The following is a 23,476-nucleotide window of genomic DNA, read 5'->3' as shown; positions in this document are numbered from 1 at the left end:
GGCTTTAACTTCAATAAAAAATGTAGTAAATGTACACTTATAGGTAATTTATTTTAGTCAATTAAGAATACAACTATATAAGTAGACATCTCTTTCTATCTATATATATATATATATATATATTATATAGGTATAGGTATCTAATTATGTAGAGAAATAATTAAAGAATATTTGATCCTACACAAATTAAAGTAGCTAAAAATATCTGTATCTGTAAACCATTATAATATATTATTCCGATAAAAACTCGAATTACCTAGTTTTAAAACTGCAAGATACGATTAAACAAATAATGATATGGTAGCAAAGTTGTTATTAAAGTAAAATTAGTTAAATTAAAAATTTAATATACTTATAAGACAGGTATTTTTGAAAGGCGGTCTTTATATATTTATATTTTAAGCTATTATGCTGTACGTTTCAATTATTTACCCACAGAAACTTAGTTATTATCGTCGTTTGTAGGTACTTATTATAACTAAAATTAACTACCGTTAAAAATTATGTGAAAGTTTCACTATTTTTCTAGGTGCATAGTGGTTATTTTATCTATCTAAATTGCCCAGTTTGATTTTAGGTAAAACCATCATTCACTTTTTACATATTTTTTCTATCAATTTGTCACGATTTGTAATATGATTTGTATTTACTTTCTGAAACCATATAGAAGTAAGAAGAAATACACGAGTATTGTATAGGTATAGATATAACAAATTCGGATTTTAAATGATATATTTCTCTTTATATAATTTTAATAATTTAATCATAATATAACATTATGTAACCTTTTACGGGAAATATAATAAAGTTCTATTTATTTTAAGACAAAATAGTTTTGTACGATTTTATAAATACATTATATTTAATACAATACTTTTAAGTCATTTTTTCGGCAGTTTCAGTCTATAATCTTTAAAATATTAAAATCCAAATAAGAAAAAAAAAGAATTAGTCTATGACTCGGGCTAAAAATCTGCGCTGATTTTATTGTATTTCACATTATATAGTATATATTTATACGACTAGCTGAATAACTAGAAAAATTGTTACTATATTTACAAAATCTTTGTAAAAAAAAAAATTATAAAATTATTCAAATGCTTGAATGGAAAATCAGAACATTGAAATACAATGTGTATGTCCCGAAAATAAGGGCACCTTTGGGACACTCAGAAGGGTATTTGGAACAATTTCGTAAAAAAACAAAATAATCGTAAAAAAGTTCAATATTATCGTCAGAAATGTGGAACAAAAAAGCACTGTTATATATTATATATAAAAATAAAAACAAAATATCAATTTTTATAAATTCTTTGAATTGTTTAATTGGTATAAAATAAATATTTGAATATACCATTAAAAACATAATAGTCTATATTCTTATTTTCAATTGACTCATAATAAATGTAAAAAAGAATTGTAAAAATATTTTTATTTATATGACGTATTCTGTTGTATTATAATTCCAATACGAAAAATATGATGATTACAGATTTAAAATACATATCTATATATTTATTTATAAGAGTTACGTGAAGATCGCATTATTGTTATGCATATAAATAATACAAAAATTAACCATATAGTTTAAACATTTTTTTCTATAAATACATTTTAACATCAAAATGGTAAAATAAACAATATTAACTTATTTAAAAAAAAACCAAATATCCAATAATATTATATACAAATATATTTTTTTGATTAACTCATTTTGTCATGAAATAGGTCTTTGAAATAAATAAAAATAAAAATAAAATGCAATAACTACCGAATAACAAAGCTTTATACCTATATATTATAATAGTTATTTATTTTATAAACAATTGCGACGTGAACCATAGTTGCTAGTATTGATAATAATAATATTAATTTAATTTACTCTGTACACAATTTTCTTATATTATTTAAAGCTTAATTACACGGACTATCTGAATTATAAATTTACATACAGTTTGAAATATCTTTCATATTATTACGACGTAAAAGAGCTCTCCTGTATTATTAACCATTGGGAAATATTTATTTTTTTTATTCATATTCAATTTTTTTTTTATTTTAAGACGGACAACTAGGTGTAATAAATTCTTTAGATGATATCAACTGTTTCCGTGGTGTAGCGGTTATCACATCTGCCTAACACGCAGAAGGTCCCCAGTTCGATCCTGGGCGGAAACATCAATTTTTTTTTGTGAATACATTTCTCAAATATTTTTGAATATGATAATAATAAAATATTACTTAATATACTAACGTATCACTCGGTAGGTTTATTTAGTATTGTTGTACAGATATACTACAGAAAAAGCAATTTCGTTAAATCATACACTGTAAGAGTACATGAGGTACAACATACTTGTAAGTTATAGGGAGTAGAGAATACTATAGTACGTTTTAATTTATTTAATCAATTTGTGTATAATATTAAATATGAACTCTGGCTAAACCACATTAATTTGAACTATCGGTAGAGTTATACAAATTATAGGTTTTGTCAATCTCACACTAGGATCCACAAGGATACCGGTGGCCAATGATAAAGATTTGTATGTACAATGTTAAACATCAAATATATTGTCGTTTACTGTCCAAATTTTACAAAACCCAAGAACGAATTTCACTTATCAGAAAATATTTTTGAAACAATCGGACCATTTTCAGATATTAATAATAATTAATCTCTTATTTAAAAACAAAAATGATTTGAATTAATCTATAGTAAGCAAATAACCTTGTAGTTGATGTTAAAAATTAAATATTCATATTTCATAGGTATAATTTATGTGCAACTATGATTTTATGTTAGGCACTAATGTTATAATATACATAGCTATTATTTACAAGATATGTTTTCTATTCTAATATTATTAGTAATTACAAGTTATAATTATTTGTTGCTTATCCTTTTTAAAGTTTATCATTTAAATTTAGAACAATAATAATAATTATTATAATTAGACATTTAAGGAGTTTATTAATTTTAAAATGTACATAATATATTATATTATACTGATATGTATACGATGTCATTTATGGAAAACGTATCAATTATTTCATTTAAACTGTGATGTGCTTACATATCGTTTATAAATGTTAGAAAATAAAATTTTATAGGTACCTAGTCCTACATATTATAATGGACAAGCAAAAGGTACGCGTAAAAAAAAATTGAAAAATATGTAATGGATTTAAAAATACAGAAGAAATAATTTGCACTACAGTTGATAAATAATAAATAATATATTAAAATTGTGTTTTTGTTAAATGTGCTTAGAATTATTGCTAGAATCATAAGACCTATACTTAGTTATATGTTTATATTATTGGTACTTATACATAACTCGTGATGAAACTTTCTTATAAACGTAAATATATATTTAACACCCGAAGAGTGAACATAGTTACCTATCTCTAATATGGCTCTATAGTCTATACATTAGAAGAGCCTACTCAAACATAATTTGTCTAAGTGATGTATACATAATAATGAACAAATGCATTAGTATAAATAAAACCTACTAACTACCTAAATAGATTAAGATCTAAATTATCTTATACATTACACCATTATGAGATCATGGTACTGGAAATGTACTTTTATAAGTAGCCAGTATAAGTTGTAGATAGGTACCTATATAGATAACATTTTACATTAGTATATTATATTCAAATAAATGTTAAGAAGCTATATAGAACGACAATTACGACTTTTTTAATATCTATTATACATAATCTTTACCATATAACATTATAAAATGTTTATACATATTATATGTATTATCGGTGGCGTATTTTCAAATTCTTTCTTTCTTTTTTTTTTTTAGGGGGGAGGGGTCTAAAAAATAAGTCAGTTCATAATATTATAAAAAATACAAAATATGAGTTATGAATTAATAATAATTATATTATTCCATTATTATTATTATATATAAGTACAAATTAAGAGTTTTTTTATATAGTAAAAAAAGTAAACGTCTTTTTTGCCACTTCATCAATAATTTCTTCGCGTGTTATAAACCTTTTTTACTGGTAGGGGGTCACCGGGTCTCCCTCCCGAAAATACGCCACTTTGTATAATAATATTAATAAAGTTAATTAATTAAGTTATAGAATTACTAATTAATAGGTATTTTGATAAAAGTATTCTATAATCATCAAAGACACTATATATATTCCAAGCTGAAAGAGGTATCAATAAATTAATTTTAATAAAGAGTTCCTTAAGGAACTAAGATCATTTAACACTTTAAAGTATATTTACATGAATACTTTTTTTTATTTTTTACTTAAGTTTTAGGTATGAAATTAAATATAAACAAATTGGAGAGTTTTAAAACGAATGAATTCTTCCCCTACTTAACAACTGTTTCGCTAAGTGTCTTCAACGTTTCCGTGGTGTAGCGGTTATCACATCTGCCTAACACGCAGAAGGTCCCCAGTTCGATCCTGGGCGGAAACATTAGTTTTTTGTGTTTTTTTTTTACATGCTATAATAATTATATTATATTATACATATTAAATACTTATTTTTACTAATAATTTTAATCTCTCCATAGATATGCACCACTTAAAATCAATTATGAATTGAATACAATTTGATTATGATGCTATTATTATAATTAACATTTATCATTTTTTTTAAATAACTACAGATAAACAAAAAAATTAATGTTTTAATAAGTTATAAATAATAACCATATTATACTATTTTCAATACTTACGAACAAAAATTATTTATGAATCAAAGATTAGTAAATTGTGTAAAATGTATACATAATGTGCTAAAACAATTAAACATATTGCCAGTTTAAAATATTAATAATGAAATATAAATATTTTTGTATTTTAAAATGTTATAAATTATTTAAATATGCCACAAAAATTAAAATAATGATGAATAAAAAAAATGCAAAAAATTAATGTTTCCGCCCAGGATCGAACTGGGGACCTTCTGCGTGTTAGGCAGATGTGATAACCGCTACACCACGGAAACGTTGAATACAACATGCAATTTTATTACTTTTAACCTTATATCTTTCCTGTAATTGCAACTCTTTTTACAATAATTTTAAACTTACTTTTTCATCTAAAATAATTAAACATGAATATATTGACAACCTATTAATAACTAAAATGATACTTCTGTGTTATCTCGACTACCAAAATATTTCCAAGACTACGTATTATGATCACCAGTGTTATCTCAACTATCGCAATTTATTAAATACCTACATAATAAAAAAGTATATAATTTAACCTATTCTGAAACATGATAAAATGTAATTAATACAAATAATGAATGGATGTAATAATATAAAACATCTAGTAAAAAAATATATAATAGTATTAGTATAAAACATTTAGTTAGGATTAGTAATTTTTTTTTAGGGGGGAAATAGGTTTTAATATCCATTAAAATTTTGTTAAATGGTGGATCGTTTGCAAGATTTTGTCGCCAAAATTCGGTAAGTATGAATCCAAATGACGGCGGGCTCTTCCCCTATGTTTTTGTTTCGCCACTTTGCCGATCCCCAAAGACGTTCAATCGTTTGAGTGAATTAAAAATATTCATATTGACTAGACGAAGAATAATCTGGATAATAGGACGACTGTCGACTGACTAACGAAATAAATACCGATATAAAATGGTTAAAATACCTAACTAATTGGTTTGTAGTAAATTGTACATTATACGATGATATAGATTACAACGTGGGAATATACATTTATAAATAGATTCCTATACGGAGGTATACGGTGATAGGTTAGGTAGTCTTGATAATATTTGGGTAGTCGAGATAACCTAGATGATTCTAACAGGTAGTCTTGGAAATATTTCGGTAGTCGAGATAACACGGAAGTACCATTAAAATACAATGATCAGTGATTGTAAAATAAATTATATTTTAATTCAATGCCTATTTAAAAAAAAAATGCAATAACATGTCAGTAATCAGTATATCTATAAGTAGATATAAAAGGTATTCCTATACGGAGTGGCATAATTTCAATGAAAAACAAATGGGATTAGTGATGCTTTTTATGTGTATTTTAGTTAGTTAATAAATTACATATTATAAAGTATGAAGGTATAAATTTCAAGCTAACACCCCAGACTCTCTCTATTTTCAACGCTGATAAATTTACCTATACCTATTCAATAATGGTTGCAAAATACATTATAATATTAATTATTATATTTGAACATGTGCATATGAAATTTAATTAATAACATGTAAGGATAACTTACTATGGTTGTATACTTTATAAACGTTAGTCTGCACTCTGCTATGAGGTACCTAGTTGGCTAGTTATAGATTAGTGAGTAGTGACTTCTAATTTAATACTATATTATAGACATGTAATACGAGTGATGCAAACTTACAGATTTAATATATTAGTTTAGGTATATCGTATATACATGTTATAATCAGTATATGCTAATATTATCTGGACATCAGCGGGTCCTACCCATATACCTACACCTATCCAATACAACAGGTCATAAATCACAGTCGTTGACTCGTCGATTTAATTACATTTATATAATAAAATATATAGGTAGGTATATAATATTCTAAGAATAACCTATATTATTATAAACAAAATTATTGCATCAGTATTGCACCGATATCCAACTATGTATATAATATTTACAAATACTGCATATATACAATATATATATATATATATTCAAGTTACGATATTATATTATTATTCTAGTCTTAATGGGTATCTATACCTATATTTTATTATAGTCAATAGTCATGTAAACCCGCGAACTATAATAATGCACGGCATATCGTATTACGAGCAGCTATTATAATAAGTCACAACTATATCTAATATTATGTATATAGGTGCCCACGACTTGCTTAGTCCTATATAGCATTATATACAAACGACGTTTTGGAATTTTAATTGAAAATCTCTATATAGGTATCCGAATCGGACGAGCGTGCTACGTGTCATAATACCATAGATCGTATCGTTCGTATATTATATAATAATATACTATACACGTGGGATACCGATATATCTATATGGGACATATGATATTGTATAAACGATCTATAACAAAAATCATTATAATGATGTGTTTTATCGACGGGCGCGCATTTCAAAGGACATAAAAATAATTTGCACTCGACAATAACGATAATACAATAATATTTTAAAAACCCAATCGGCCACGATCCGCCGCGTGCGCCACACCTCGCCCACCTATAATATTATACGGTATGTGTCAGTGTATATACCTGTAATACGTACAATATACAGGTACAGACAGTATTATATAGGTACACGACGCATATTTACAGCCGTGACCAATTATTATTATTTTTTATCCGGACAACAAACAAATAGCGCGCGCGGACAGGTGTTTGTTAGTTCTCATCGTCGGCTGTGCTGTGCTCGGTGCGACGACGACGACGACGATAGGTGTATTATAATATTATTATTATATTATTATATTTTTATTTGGAGAATAAATTACGGTGAAAGTAAAGCGGGACCCCGTACGCGTATATAAAATAATACACACACACACAGCACGCACGCGTTTATATTATATGTATATATGGGCATGTTTATAGCCGTCTGCGCGTCTGCCCCGGTGCGGAGGACATCTTTTATAATACGTATACGTATATGCGTGTCCGTATATATAAGTTCTCGCTCGCTCTGCAGTATTTATATTATGTGGGTACGTCGTCGTCGTCGTCGTCGTCGTTACCCTCACCGTATAGTCGCGCGCGTCGTCTCTCGGGCTTCGATTGTTATCGCGTAAAGACTTTATTAACCGCGTATAAAATATGTGCCGAGGATTCCAGAAATGTCACTTTTAAGGTATTTAGCCGGTAAAACGGACCCGACATTCCGTCGAGATCGGGTTTCCAACTGTACAGTATCTATATATTTATATAATATAAATGTACCTGTATTATACCTGTACACACACATCGGCTGTATATAAGGCTGTGTTATTATAATACGTATACGCCGTTCACCGTTTATATTATTATTATCATCATTGTGTTTATTATTATTATATTACACCACTCGGGATATATAGGTACATTATCCGTATATATATATACATATAAATGTATAATATAATAATGTAATACGTGTACGTATATATAATATGCATATACGTATGATAATATATAAATAATTCCGCAGTCGTTTCACGACACGTTTTTTTTTCGCTTTCTTGTACGTCTGCCCCGACTCGAGGTGTGTGTGTATGTCTAAACGTGTGTTGTACAGACACCATTAACACAACGTTAATGTCCATAGGTATATTGTTATTGCTACGCGACCTTATCACTCATTAGAACGTTCACGTTAGTATTTTATTATGACTATTTAGTATTTACTACTATTACACACATTATATTATTAAAAAAATTTTTTTTAAAGTATATTATCGTAAATGCTGGTATTATTCTATCACTTGGGTATTTTATAAAACTATTTTGATTTAGTGTTGTTTTATAACTATCGAAACATGCACGATAATACGATTTACACATGGTTTATTCGAATGTAATAGTAGGCAATACGGTATACAAGCGAATACGTTGTATTATGCACAATGTAAGAAAAAATTAGGAAATTAAATTAACCCTAGCTAATCATGTACGGCATTGTTTGTGACAAATAAAATGCACGTGGATCAACTCTTCCTTAAACTCTGTCAATATGACATTTGTTCATAAGTCAACTAAACATATACTCAATATTTATGCGTTGAAAAGTAAAAAGTAGCTAATGATACTACGGATTTTGCTGAAACTATTGATGAATATAATATTATGGAAATTAGCCGAAAACTGAGAATTTGCATAAGGATCATTCGTTTTAGGCCTGTGATTTTAAATAATAGAATATATATTTAATATTAATTATATAGCTGATCCTGGACGGTTGTGTAGCTCATATTTTTAACAAGTTATTGGGGTTGTTTTGACTAATTATAAAAAATATATCTAAAATTATAAACAATAATTATAATAGGTAACTATTTAACAGGTAACTTACACAAACAAAAAAATATTCGTTTTTCGTGCGGATAATTTGTGTAACTTAAAATAATTGTGTATAAAAAAATATTTTTAAAAACATTTAAACTTTGAGTGTTATTAGTATTTAATTTTTAATGTTAAAAAAATTACACTGTATAGTATATTATAGTGTATACATGATATATATTTTTTGAATATATAGAGATATTACTCATTATTTATTTGTAGTTATTAAATTATTACAATATCTACACAATAAGTACCACATATGTCCACATATATTATATATATCTTGATTACAACTGTTACAAGTTATCAACATTAAATTAGTGTTTATGTGACCGCAGTAAATACTAGAGTTTATACAATATTATCAGTACAGTCGAAGGGCTTAATGCAATTTCTGTAAAATATTCATCGGGTGTGCAGGAAATTATGGAAAAAATTACATTATAATAAAGAAATCTCTTATACACCGACCTTTTTAGATTTCATAGAATTAAAATTGATATATATATATATATATATATATATATATATGTGTGTGTGTGTGTGTGGATAACGTGTTGTGTGTATACAATATATACATTATTTTACTTATATCCAAAAATGGAGGGTCAAAGTTGAAACGACAAAAGTACGTGGTTATCTAGTGCTGTAGGGAGGTTCGATTATTTACCGAAAGAAATAACGAGCCGTTTGTGATAAAACGGTCCCGTTTCAATTTGTCGACGGAACTGTCGAGGTCGGGTCATCGTATATATACATACATAAACATATATAAACATAAAAAAAATAAAATAAATAAATAATAATAAAAACCCTAAAACCGATGAGAATTTGGTTAACGATCACGATACATGATGTGATCATTCAGATCGTCGTCATCGATGCGTAATTCTATACATGCGATATTGTTCAAGCCGTTTGTTACACTTCACATTGCCGATTGCTTTACATAATATACATTGTATACTGTACGCTGCTATATATGTATATATAAATATATATTTTTTTAGAGGGGGGGGGGGTACGTTCAGGGTCTCGTGGGACCAATATTCTGTTCAACGTCAGCACATGGTAAATTTTCCTACACTGAAAAGAAAAAGAGGAAATGGGTTTTCTATTTATTTTACCGCTGCAGCCGGTACTACACATCCTTTGGCCACGCGAAATTTAATCTCCAAGCGCTCTATATTTTAAATATGCGAACACCCAAGCGCGTTTACTAAAGTTTACGATGTTATACATAGCAACGACTTATATGCTTTGTCATAAAAATTGTCGTTACTAGTATACGTATATATCACAATTATCTATTTGAGGATTGATGATGGGTGATGTAGGGACCATATACAGGATTGTTTGTGTTTCTAAGCGTTTTAAGGGATGCTATTTTTTTCAAATTTAAGAATTCGAGCATAATATGGTCTATCAATTTTTTATCTCAGTGGTGAATATCTTAAAAAATATTTTCGAGGATCTTTCCATTTTATAAAAAGTATACACATAGAATTTTATATTTAGTGGAAAATTGGAAAATATAAAATAACTGGATAAAAATCATCTTAATCATATATGTTGACTACAATCTACTATATAATATATAGGTACCACAAAATAAATACATAAATACATTACCTAAATCAATCGGAGGATCCGTCACATATATTTCTGATTTGTTTGTTATTTTTTGAGTGATATTATTAAAATATATAATTTGCTTATAGCTAAAAAAAAAAATGTATCTGGCAACAGTATATAAAGAAGTTTTAACACTAAATACCAATAAAAAAAAATATTATATATATTTAAACTAAAATAGTAAGAATTAAAGTCTGGATATGTAATCACCTACAAGAATTATATTTTTTATAATTAATAGTTTTTTACTAGTTGATTTATAGTTTGCCATACGAATAAACGAATAAATAAACTAATTGAATAGAATATAATATACTATAGAAATAACATTATAAAGGCAACGTTTTTCTAAAAATGATTTATTTCAGAAATATATTATCCACTAAAGTTTAATTATATTTTAATTGTATTTTTCTAAAATTATGAAAAAAAGTTATTGTAGCCTATAATTATGTTTTTTACGGACTTAGTATTTTGATGTAATATACAAAAAAATCACTATTGTAATATAAAATTAGAATAAATATATATGTTTAAGTTAAGTGAAGTTCTCTCCTATTTTGGTTTTATTCTAATTGACTATAGTAGACACTATATTATAATATGATGAAATTATTGAAATTCTGAGCAATGTAGTTATCTAAATATTATATTGAATTATAGCCTAACGGCCTAACAAAATATTAATTATAAAAATCACACTCTTTTTTTTTTAATTGTACTTATTCATAAAACTTCCCCCACTCAGAGGTTTAATAAATATAATGATGTAATTAATACTAATTATTAAGTTATGATAGTTATGTGTATCAATTTTAGAGATATAAATTTTATTTTAACGATTTAACGGTAAAATATAGAGAAATAGGGATTGATGTAAATTAAGTGAAATAGTTTAAAGTTAAAATTATAGTTTCTAAACTTAAATTATTAAATGAGAAAAATATCTTTTTTTAAAGTGCTATAAATGTTTAAACATTCTCGTATAGACGTATAATTAAATCAATTATTTTATTATTATTATTTTTAAAACACACATATTTATAAAACTAATACATTTATCGATTCAGTAATCAAAACAAATTTCATATTTGATGAACTGAAGAAATCGCAGGCTAAGTAATATTTAATAACAATGTAGGTATACAGTAAATACATAAATAAGAAACAGTATATTTCTTATACATTTTATTATTGATACGGCGAAAAAAGTTGTGAAGATCGTTGAAGAATACAAAACTATTATGATTATTGATCAAAGATGGAAAACAGAAATAACACCTATAAAAAACTGTCATTGCGAAAAAACTGCCTTGACAATAAAAATTCATCACTACCGTTGCAGTAAGCTTTTATTATTGAATATATATATATATATATTATACATAGTGTTTACTGTTTATTATCGTTGAAAAACAGTGTCTTAAAATATTAAAATAAGGTAATTAATTTCAAAATTTAAAAATACTAAAACGTTTTATTTAAAAAAATGTATGTTGACAATTTTTATTGACAAATTAACCTTTTCTGATTAGATAACCATACATTTTTTTGTAGTTAATATTTGTGTTTATATGTATAGGTATAGGTACACAATACACATAAATTTAAGATATAAAATAGAAAACTATTTTGTAATTTTGTTTTATCATATTTAGTTAAGGATCACCATATGATTTATATAGATCGAAGAAATAACGGTCATAAAATGTTGTGTAACGGTTAAGATAAAGGGATTAACTTACAGCTATATTATAATCGAGTCATAATATTTGGATAAATGTGTATTTGTTACGAGACGATTCATTGACCAGATATGACCTTGATAGCATTAATATTGTGTTGGTATAATGGTATAATTAGTTACCATTATATAGTTGCTTTAAATCGAAAACACGTATTCGAATTTAATTTCCTTCTATATCATGTCACCAATTAATTTATTATTCGTGTTATTTTTATCGTTAATAATTTAATATTAATGACTGTAAGAAAAGAAATTAGTCAATAGCAGATAAATTATAGTCTGTATAATATTATATGAATTTATATACATACATTTTCAATTATTAACTACCATGAATGCGTATTACTATAATGAAAAAAATACTAACTTTTTTTTAATTAATCGATAATTATTAATTACATACATAATTACGTCCTTGATTATAACTTATGGACGTGTTAATTAAAAAATAATTTTTTATGATACATATTATATCTTTACACTATAAAATATTAATATACCATAAAATTTTTTTGTTATAATAGATTATTATAATAGTATTTATTTTATTATATATTATTGCTATTATAACTTTCGAGTCAATACAGATTTATTGTGTGGAATGGTGTTAAGTTCAGTGTTAACAGTTCATGATATAAAATTTATATTAATATTTTGAAAATATTATTCACTGTTACGTATTTTAAAAATAATAATAAAACTAAAAGTTTTTAGTCCTTGTGAGTATTGTATTTGAATTACAAAAAAATCTACTTAAGATAACGTCTCTTACCTGCTCTTATATAATTACATATATAACAAAAACAAAAAATGATCGAAATAAACGAATGATAATACCGACTACCGAGTATGTAGACGAGATAACCAATAAAAATTTGCAGAAAAGAACTCGTTAACCAATTGGAATTTGGAAACAACATAAAATAATCTCTATAGACATTTTCAAAGTTTAAAGTATGTACCATTATAAGTATATTATACAATCATGTAATATAGACTCAATTTCTGATGTGTACGATGAAGGTGGGTATATAAAATACGAATGAAACGTTTTGAGCTACCACCGTGAAAAATACAATTGTAAGACCATATACTGAATTATACTCTGCATATTATATTTTTCATTTCACTTTGATTCTAAACTATAGGGGTATTTTAACTATTACACAAGCGTCACAAGCTTATTCAGAATTTAGCCAAAAAATCTTGTGACCATAGATTTTTCATATTATGCTATATATTATGATACAAAAATAAAATTTATCCGACAAACTTTGATTACATTAAATAATACATCGGTCTTTACAGTGCCAAAAAACCTGTCAGACGGAACAAAAATAAAACAGTATTGTGCGGCGAGTGTTGGTCGGAGACTATTTTGAATAAAATTGTAAATCATTATACAATATATAATATAGCACCTGTCTAAGTTTTTCGGAAGGAATTCAGGTACGATGTTATGATGATAATAATAATATAATGTACACGAACAAAAATAACGTATATAAATGCGACCAAGCATATTTTGTTGAACACCAACACCACGCCGACTTGTCCGAATGAATAATGTAATTTCAGTAACAATAATTATGCAATATAAATGTTGGATATATATTATATATTATTTTGTATGGCGTAACTAACTATAGGTGTATCGTATACACTATACACGCATTACATTTAATCGATAAATAATCGAGAGATTTATTTGTCACGTTCGTGGTCGATGGCGGATGCGAAATAACATGTATAATATATGAATATGTTGTGTATAGGTACACGTCAAACAAAATTAATTTCATTATCATATGATGTAGATATAACAATATAATACACCAACACCGCATAATATACTAACTTGGTAAACAGTATTAATTATTATCATATATAATATATATATATATATGTAATGACTAGATATATAATACATAATATGCACATTGCACATATCTCAAATCTTGATGGTTCTACAACTGCAATATGTATAATATATAATATGTTAGATGTTAGTTGATATGATATAGGTACCTAAGTAGATATATAATAATAAAATGATTTTTGATTATTTTTCTAATTCGTGATATCGATTGTATTTTATTTTAATTTACGTATAATTCATTATACATATATAATATTATCACTATAGTATACTATAAGCGCATATTATCAAGTATACTTATTTGTATTATACTTATATATTATTCTAATATTGAATACCACCGTGTCGCGACTCTTGTGTCTGCATCCCATAAAATAAAAAAAACTTTATTCTACGTAAAACGATACTAATAGCGTTGTATTTTTTTATGTGTAGGTATATCATATTCGTTTATGACGAAATTATAGAGTAGATGTTGTATATATATTTCAGTACGGTTTTGTATAATAATACTATAATAGTAATAACAAATGTTTTTTTTTTTTAAATAATTTTATCTTAACACGAAAATAAACAGTAATATAAAAATATATGGGTATTATTTTACTATATGTATAATGTAGGATAGTATATTACATAATATATTTATACTTAAGATTGATATAGAACGAAGTAATTAATATACATAGATAAATCATATCATGTTATGTAAACTATTACTTATTATTTTCTGATTTCTGAAAAATAATGGTAAATTCCAATAAAGGTTCTTTATGTGCCCAAGTCAAATTTTTGATTAATTGCTTAGAATATGTATATACAACTTTAGAAGCACATTTACTGATCCAACAATTATTTTATAAAGATATAAGGATATTGTAAAATCTGTAGTAATTTATTCCTTCTTCGCCGATAATTTAAAAATAATTGTTATTGAAATTTGAAGGTAAGTGCATAATGTTGGTTACATTAAACCATAATAGTATTAAAGGCCAATTTAAGACTTTTAGAAATACCTTTAATAGACGAATATTTTTTTAAAATTCATCGGTTTAGCATAAAAATAAAATTGCAAAAAACTTCATTATCTCATTAAAAATTATCTTCTAAGAAACTATTTACAAACAAAATTTGGTCACTATAGAAAACTAGAGTTGTGGAAGTAAAATTTAGACTGAAATTGTTAACTGTTTACTTGTTTATGTTTAACCATAGTTCAATCGATAATGTGCTTCATTCGCTTACAAAATGTCATGTTTATACTAAAGTTTATGAGAGAATATTATTCATCAAATTTGTAAACTTGGGGACGAAAGTTCTGCTTCATTTTTTATAAGAAATGAGCTTTAAAATGAAACATGAATAAAGTTATGTTAGAACATCTGATAGATATAATGTAATTAGAATCCAGCCACGCATACGTGTTACGGTATACAAGAATATATAAATATATAAGAATCCGGTCTCTAATTATTCATAATATTATGTCTAATATCTATACTTAAACGTTAAACACTTAAACGGAGAAATAAAATGCACAGGTTATAGTCAGGAACACCCGTATAAATACTTACCTTCACGCTTATAATACCTATATACTTATAAAATATATTATAACTTATGTGTATCGCAATCCACGGATCAAATATTCAGACAAGTCTAGAAGTGGGAAAATGGTTACTGTAGAGCTGCAAGGTCTTTCTATCATTTTTTTATACACATAAATTATTAATCACTATTAGTGTTAATTGCTTGTTCGTGTTGAAAATTACATTCCACGATTTTGACGTGTGTATAGCTATATAATTCATATTAAAGTACTAAACTCGCATATTAATATTATAATATCAAAACACTGATACTATAATATACTATAATTATTTCAGTTAATTTCGTGTCATCTAAATACGTATAATAATTGTTTAGTGACAAGGCTAAGTTTCTTCGATTACTTATTTTACCTTCATGTTATATAAGGCAATATATTTTATTATTTAATATAATAATAATTTCTTTTCTAGTATTATGTTTTATTCGGGGTTATAACAGACATCATATACACGTCTATAATTGAGTGATTTTATAAAATATTAAAAACAAAATTATTGTATGGTTTATTTAAATGTGCCAATAATAAAATGGTAAATTAAATTAGGTACAATGCTATTTAGTCATTATACAAGACTTTTTCTTCCGCGGCTTTACTGTGCACATTTTTAGGAAATTGTTTTGCATTCAATTATAAAATAAAAAATATAGTGTATCGTTTAAAAAAAAAGTATGATATAGTTAATTAATACTAAAACTTTTTTGAATGGTGTTAAAAATTGTACATTTATATATAAATACTTTATAACTATATTCAAGTTACATAATTGATAAAAGTATAATTTTTTAAATCATAATAAATTAACTAGAAAAATTAGTATGGTCATATAAGAAATCAAATAAAATATCTCGTGCTTAGAAATATATTTACAAATCATACTTTTGATGAAATAAAATGCCTTATATAATATGTGTGTATATATACATAAAAAATAAAATATTTCTACAAATATTAAATATATAGTATATATTATGAAATTGTGACTGTAAGTCATAATCTCATTTCAATTTTAGAGAATATAACAATAAAAATAACTTCTGTATGAATATTTTAATACAGTCAAACGAATTTGTCCATAATTAATTTAAAGTCCCTAATTATTATGAATAAGGTCAACATTCTTATTTGGATTTATATAAGTCTATCTTAAGACAAATTTATATGTGCCATTATTGATTAAATGTCAACACTACATAACATACATTATATTCAATATTAAATTATTACGTATCGTATTATACTGTTTATTTACTTTTCACGCATTAATATTTCATCAGCGTACATACATGAGATAACTCTCATGTCCTCTATTTAATTTAATAATAGTTGTGTACCATCACATTTGACAAATATAATTAAAAATTAATTAATTGTAATTTCTTATATATTTATACGATTTTATTTTACCTTGAATACAGAATCAGAGGTACCTATAATTAAATATATGCCTATATAATATTATAATATAATATAATATTATTGCATTTTATGACTTAAGATTTAAAAAAAGCGAGTTATAAACTTGCATCAAATTGTTTATTCAGTCACCTTTTTATTGTGTAGTAAAAATACGCACAGCGCTCTTGAACAACTTCATTAAAAAAAATGTTTTGGTCAAAATCGATTTTAATATACAATCACAATAAAATATTTAAAATTTAAAATACAACACCGTTAGAGGGGAGAGGGGTAGCACAAAGTAATTATATATAGTACACAATATAATATTATATAATATCAAAAGCATTAAATATTTCCTATTATTTTAGTAAATGTGCTTTAAATTGTTAATGATACACGGTTAATTACACCTTATTATTTATTAAAAATATTGTATACTACACTGGTTTTTTATTTTACTCATAAAAATTATAAAATTATAATGTATGCACATGTCATGTACTCATAATATATATTTATTTTGTTTGTATTTATATTAATTACGCTTGGGTATACTCTTAGATAAACTAATAATATTCATGCCAACACAATAATTTAATAATAATGCATAAATAATTTATAATTATGATTATAATTTATATGTTATTTTTTTTATCACGTATGGGACTATATTAGGCAGGTACATTATTGCGGAAGGATTTTTTTAACACGTAAATTCGTATTAGGGAGTAAACCATATTATAATATACGGCCGGTCACTCGGACCACGCGATTATTATTATAATGAGTATATAATAATAATATAAACGTAGCAGCAGGTATAATATATAAATGTATATGTCACCGCAGTTGCTGGTTAGCCCATTAAAATCAGTCGGGACGTTCTTTGAGAGTATCTAATTAAGAAATTAAGATGCTCTGATAGTAAATAGTTATAGTAATGTGTATATAATAATAGTAATAATAATACACCACTATCTGCATGGATATATAGGTATATACGAGGAATGTCGACTGGAATTCTTGTCACACGAAGACTAACAACCTCGCGTTCAGATGATTCGGTGGATATAAACCGCCCGAACTACACAAACACACGCCGCTTCGAAATTTAAACGTTTCGTCTTTATTATTATTCCATAGTACTGCCTTAACGATGTTTATTTAATTTTATTTTTTATACATACGATCCTTTTTCTATATAGGCGTGTGCCGGACAAACTCAATTCGTGCAGCGTATATATAATAATATGTGGGTACGTAGGTACCTATAATATTACATTTATGTAAAATAAGTATATTAGATTTAGACACGGTGATAAACTGTCTTTCGCCCGACTAATTATGCATTTTGATGACGATAATAATTCTTCAAGGACCAGCGCGCGCGATATGGGATCTCTTGATTTGTTCGATTACTTAGGTGCCTGATGGTACACCAAACATTTAGATGTGTTTTTAAATAAAACATTAAATACGTTCTTTCGCCGTGGAACGTTGATATTTAAATTTTTATAAGTGTTAAACACCAATCGAAAGAATTAAATGTTAAACAAGTTGCCTTATATATTACCTATATATATATAATTTACAACGCGACATTAACAACGTGTTTTTCATTATGTCTTTATTCATCCATTCCTATCTTCTTGTCGTTATTTTACATCTGTTTCAGTGATATTACATATATAAAACATTGAAATATTACGATAATTCTTTTCCGACGCACCTCATTTCTTCATAAACCGTTAATTAATTAATGATTGTTTGAAATGTGTTTTTTATATAAAATGTAGTGGGATTTCTTGTTTAATAGTTACAATTATTAGCTTTCGTATATAATATCATAATACAATTCAAACAATACATTCAAATAAAAAAATATTTAAACGCAGCATAATGAATACCGTTATTATCCCTATATGATAAAAACAAAATTATCTTTACTGAATGTATGCAGCTTATTAATAACTAATTATTATAATAGATATTATGGGTTTTAGGTTGTAAATAGTTGTGTAATTATATCATATAACAATAATAATTATTATTATGAAATAAAATAATTATTTCTTATTTCTATATAAGTAGTAACGTAATATTGTAATATAATATAATAATTATCGTTGTTTAGATTAATATTTAATAACCTATAATATCAGTGTTCATAAAGTAGTTCTGCAGACTGTCTGTGCAGTTTATCTGTTCTTTAAACAATAAATAGCCTCATCGTCCGATGGATGGTTAAACTTAGGACGATAGTGTATAATTCGAATAACGAACATTTTAGATAACAACCATTTATGGTTATTATTCGAATAATAAAAATGTATATTTGTTTGGAGTCGTAAATGTATGTATTAACCTTGTTCCGATTGTCGTTTGGTCGACTCCTGCGTATCGAGTGTCCACGTGATGCTTAAAAAATGACCACATGACTTGTTTTATTATCATTTGATATGGACATGCCACGTATGTATATTGTTTGTGTTGTACACATTTGTTGTGTATGAATTGTGTGTATGCGTAGAGCATTAAAATCAAACTAATAAATAATAAATACGGTCACGTATTTAATGGTCCTAAAAAAATTTAAAGGACTTATCGCTCTTATATTATGCATTTATTGCCCGAAAAAAATATCACATCATTGCTCATAATTTTAAGTAGATATTTAAAAAAATATAATATATTATTTAGATATGCATAAAAAACGTATGTTTTTCTGTTAGCGTTCAAATCTGTATACATTTTATTAGCTTAGTTGTTTAGGTATTCATATAACTCGGGATCAATGATCTCCATTAGAGTTATTGAAAACAAATTAGACAGTCAATATGATTGATTAATCTAAACAAATTTAATTGAGCACTAGTTCACGTAATTTTAAACATATTTTTATATGTTAACATTTGCAGAAGTTACAAAAATTTAAATTATGAAAAACATAATATAGCTCATAATATAAAAAATGTAATATCATCGCAAAATTTTTCTATATACTTATAAATATATATATATATAATATAGATACATTCGAGTCACGATAACTCGAAGTCGAAGGGAGATAAAAATGCGCTTCGAGGTATTTCGAAACGGACAATTCAAATAATTTGATTGACCCACCCACCCTTTTTTTTTATCACCCTTCTTATTTTTTTAGTATAGCTTTAAATAAATAATAAATATACCATTTTAAATATAAATAAATAATAGTAGTATATTAATAACATTATTATGTGTATTATATAATCATAACAGAATGAAGTGACTCACGATTCTTACACTACTCTATTATTTTATCCAATCGCCCACTCAATGTACAAAGTAATAAAATTGAAATATCTGAAATTTTTCAGTGTATTCGATGTATTCAGTTCATAGGCAGCCCATCAATGCAATATCTTATCTATACAGCTATACAGAAGTTATGAACTATAGTATAGTGTACACTGTGTTAAGTATATATAAATGTATCTACTGCAGTTGAGAATCACGGTAACGGCACAACATTAATAGAACCTAACCTATATTTATAGCCATATAGGTACGTATAATATGTATAGCTTACAATATAACACGCCATGCGACGCGTACTATACTGGCGAATGATATAATAATAATTTATGCTAAATCGATCCACTCACGTATATCTCTGTATAATATTATATTCTCGATACCATGCGATTGGTAGTTTTTATGGGTAGCAGATAAATTCAGAAGACGTATCAAATTGATTCAATTTGCAGTATACGCACATATATATATTTAAGTTTTGCGGTCCACACGCGTCCATCTCTTAAATGCAGCACATTTTCTTTTCTACTGCGTATAGGCACGAGTGTACGACGAAAACAACACAAAACAGAGTCACCGTGTCTTCGGATAGTACTATATATATATCGATTATAAATATATATAATATACCTGTGCATATTGTGGCACAGGATATTATTCAATACTTTACCCCTTTCCCATCTACACACACACACAAACAAGCGCACGAGTCTTTTTTTCTCTTATATTCCTATTTCATTCTTCCTTCGTTTATATATATATACCGTACAGGCATTACGACATGTTATTATTATATAGTTTATTTTATTCTCTCTCGCACGCTCGCTGTTAACCATCGTAAAAATTAGGAATTATTCCGCGACATGAATAACACATACATAATATATAGGTATATACAATATATATTTATTGCAGGTTCATCGTAACGCTCTGTAACTATACGTCTATAATGATAATCTATACGTCCGTATCGTCGTCGTAGGAATTTCTTTCGCGCGGCTAGTCCGTAGCGCAGCTGCCACGATGTGACGATCGCGATAACGCGTGAATACAGTAATAGGTATTAAGGTATATGAGAATTACATATATACGCGCGAAAACGGAACAAAATCCGATAGAGGCGAGGAAAACATACGAATCTCATTCACTGCAATACTGTCCGCTACGAACCAGTATTATATAGAGATATGGCCGACCGTAATATGATAATATGTATACATACCGGTATGTATAAACTATAAGTATACGACGAAAACCCCTCATAGCCATATACGGATTATAATAATATATGTTTACGATTTATCGGTACGTATCTAATATATAATAGCGTTTATGTAATACCGTGTATAATACTATAATGTATACATTATACGCATCAGCAACGTGTCGGCATATGAGATTGAATAAAATTTAATAACGATATAATAATACAATATGTAAGTAATGTAGGTAATAATATTAAACGGTGCAAAAATGTCGAATGAAATAATCAATCGAAACACTAATTAGTAATTACTTATATAATAGATGTATGTAAAATATGTACTTTATTCCGTTCCGTTATGTAAATAATTGATTATAAATTATAATTTCAAAGAGGGAGAAAGATGGATACATAGAGAGAGAAATAGCTATAATATACGGTCTTAATATCGTTGTTATTTATTTATAATATATACACAGCCACGTATAGATGTGTATGAAGATGAACTAAAAGTTACTATAAAATGCTCTATTGCACACGAATTACGAATGACAAAAGCTGCAGTGATTAAATCAACATTTATTTTATCGATATATTTTATTTATTTAAAGATAAATTTAGTTTTGGAAGTAAGTTGGTAATTTACTCTGCAGTATAAATTATATATTACGAATTTTATTATATTTTGTAAATATCGAAATAATTTTTAAACATTTTTAATGAGTATGATTATTGTTAAAATTGGGATCCCAACCTCATAGGTACTATTATTTTATTGTAAATTCTATTTACGTCACGGATAGAAAACCTCTGAAACAGTTAATATTTTTGAGTGTTATACATCTATGTTTGAGGATAGCTGAATTCCCTAACCCTTCTAGTGGTGTCAATACGTTTGGATCACATTGCTGAAGGTTATAACGAATATTATACACTCACCTATACATGATGTGTTTAAATCGCCACTGCGTTCTATAACAGTGCATGTATTTATACCTACCTACCTGTATATTTGCCAGACGGATTTCAGCTGTGAATATATAAAACGGGGTTTAGCACTGTGAAAACGCGATGTAACACGTCCCGAGATTATACTTGCAGTAGATCTACAAACACTCAGTACCAAAAATCACGATTCTATATGTGTCCTGTTATTTGTTTATTTGCAGTGTGCGAGTTTTTTTCGTGATACAAACTCGGGGATAAACTACTCGCCAACTGAAAACGAATTGAACGTGTCGTAATATAAATTGTCCAGCGGACGTATAAATAAATTACATGCGAAAACCAATTGTATTTTTTGGACACTATATACGAGTACATAAATACACGTTACATATAAGGATATATATATATATGGCTGTATAGTGTACCTACTATTATATTTATATATACTAAATTGGTATTACATAAATTATAGTTATAAGCTTTCGATATCATATATATAGCACGTGCTTTTGTTATTATATTTTATTATTATTTTTGAAAAATATGACTTCCTATATCAACAAGTTTTGTAAAAAATATTATAAAATAAAATAAAAGTATTCGAACAGTTACCGCCATAAGCCTCCATCGAAATAGTACATTATGATACATAAATAACGGGACTCAGGAGACTCGTAACCTATCTATACATGTGATGAACGAAAAACGGTAACGT

At 26.5% G+C, this 23,476-nt stretch overlaps 3 non-coding genes across 3 annotated transcripts; 2 read left to right on the top strand and 1 right to left on the bottom strand.

Annotated features, from left to right (window-relative positions):
- Positions 1-2,105: 2,105 nt before the first annotated feature.
- On the top strand, positions 2,106-2,178 carry Trnav-aac (transfer RNA valine (anticodon AAC)). Its single transcript has one exon. It is a non-coding gene; the product is annotated as a tRNA-Val (tRNA).
- A 2,208-nt stretch (positions 2,179-4,386) lies between these two features.
- Trnav-aac (transfer RNA valine (anticodon AAC)) lies at positions 4,387-4,459 on the top strand. Its single transcript has one exon. It is a non-coding gene; the product is annotated as a tRNA-Val (tRNA).
- A 461-nt stretch (positions 4,460-4,920) lies between these two features.
- Trnav-aac (transfer RNA valine (anticodon AAC)) lies at positions 4,921-4,993 on the bottom strand. Its single transcript has one exon. It is a non-coding gene; the product is annotated as a tRNA-Val (tRNA).
- Positions 4,994-23,476: the final 18,483 nt, after the last annotated feature.

This window comes from Rhopalosiphum padi, chromosome 4 (assembly GCF_020882245.1).
Source record: "Rhopalosiphum padi isolate XX-2018 chromosome 4, ASM2088224v1, whole genome shotgun sequence".
Taxonomy (NCBI): Eukaryota; Metazoa; Arthropoda; class Insecta; order Hemiptera; family Aphididae; genus Rhopalosiphum; species Rhopalosiphum padi.
Note: the sequence above shows the minus strand (reverse complement) of the source record. Positions and strands in the feature narration are given on the sequence as shown.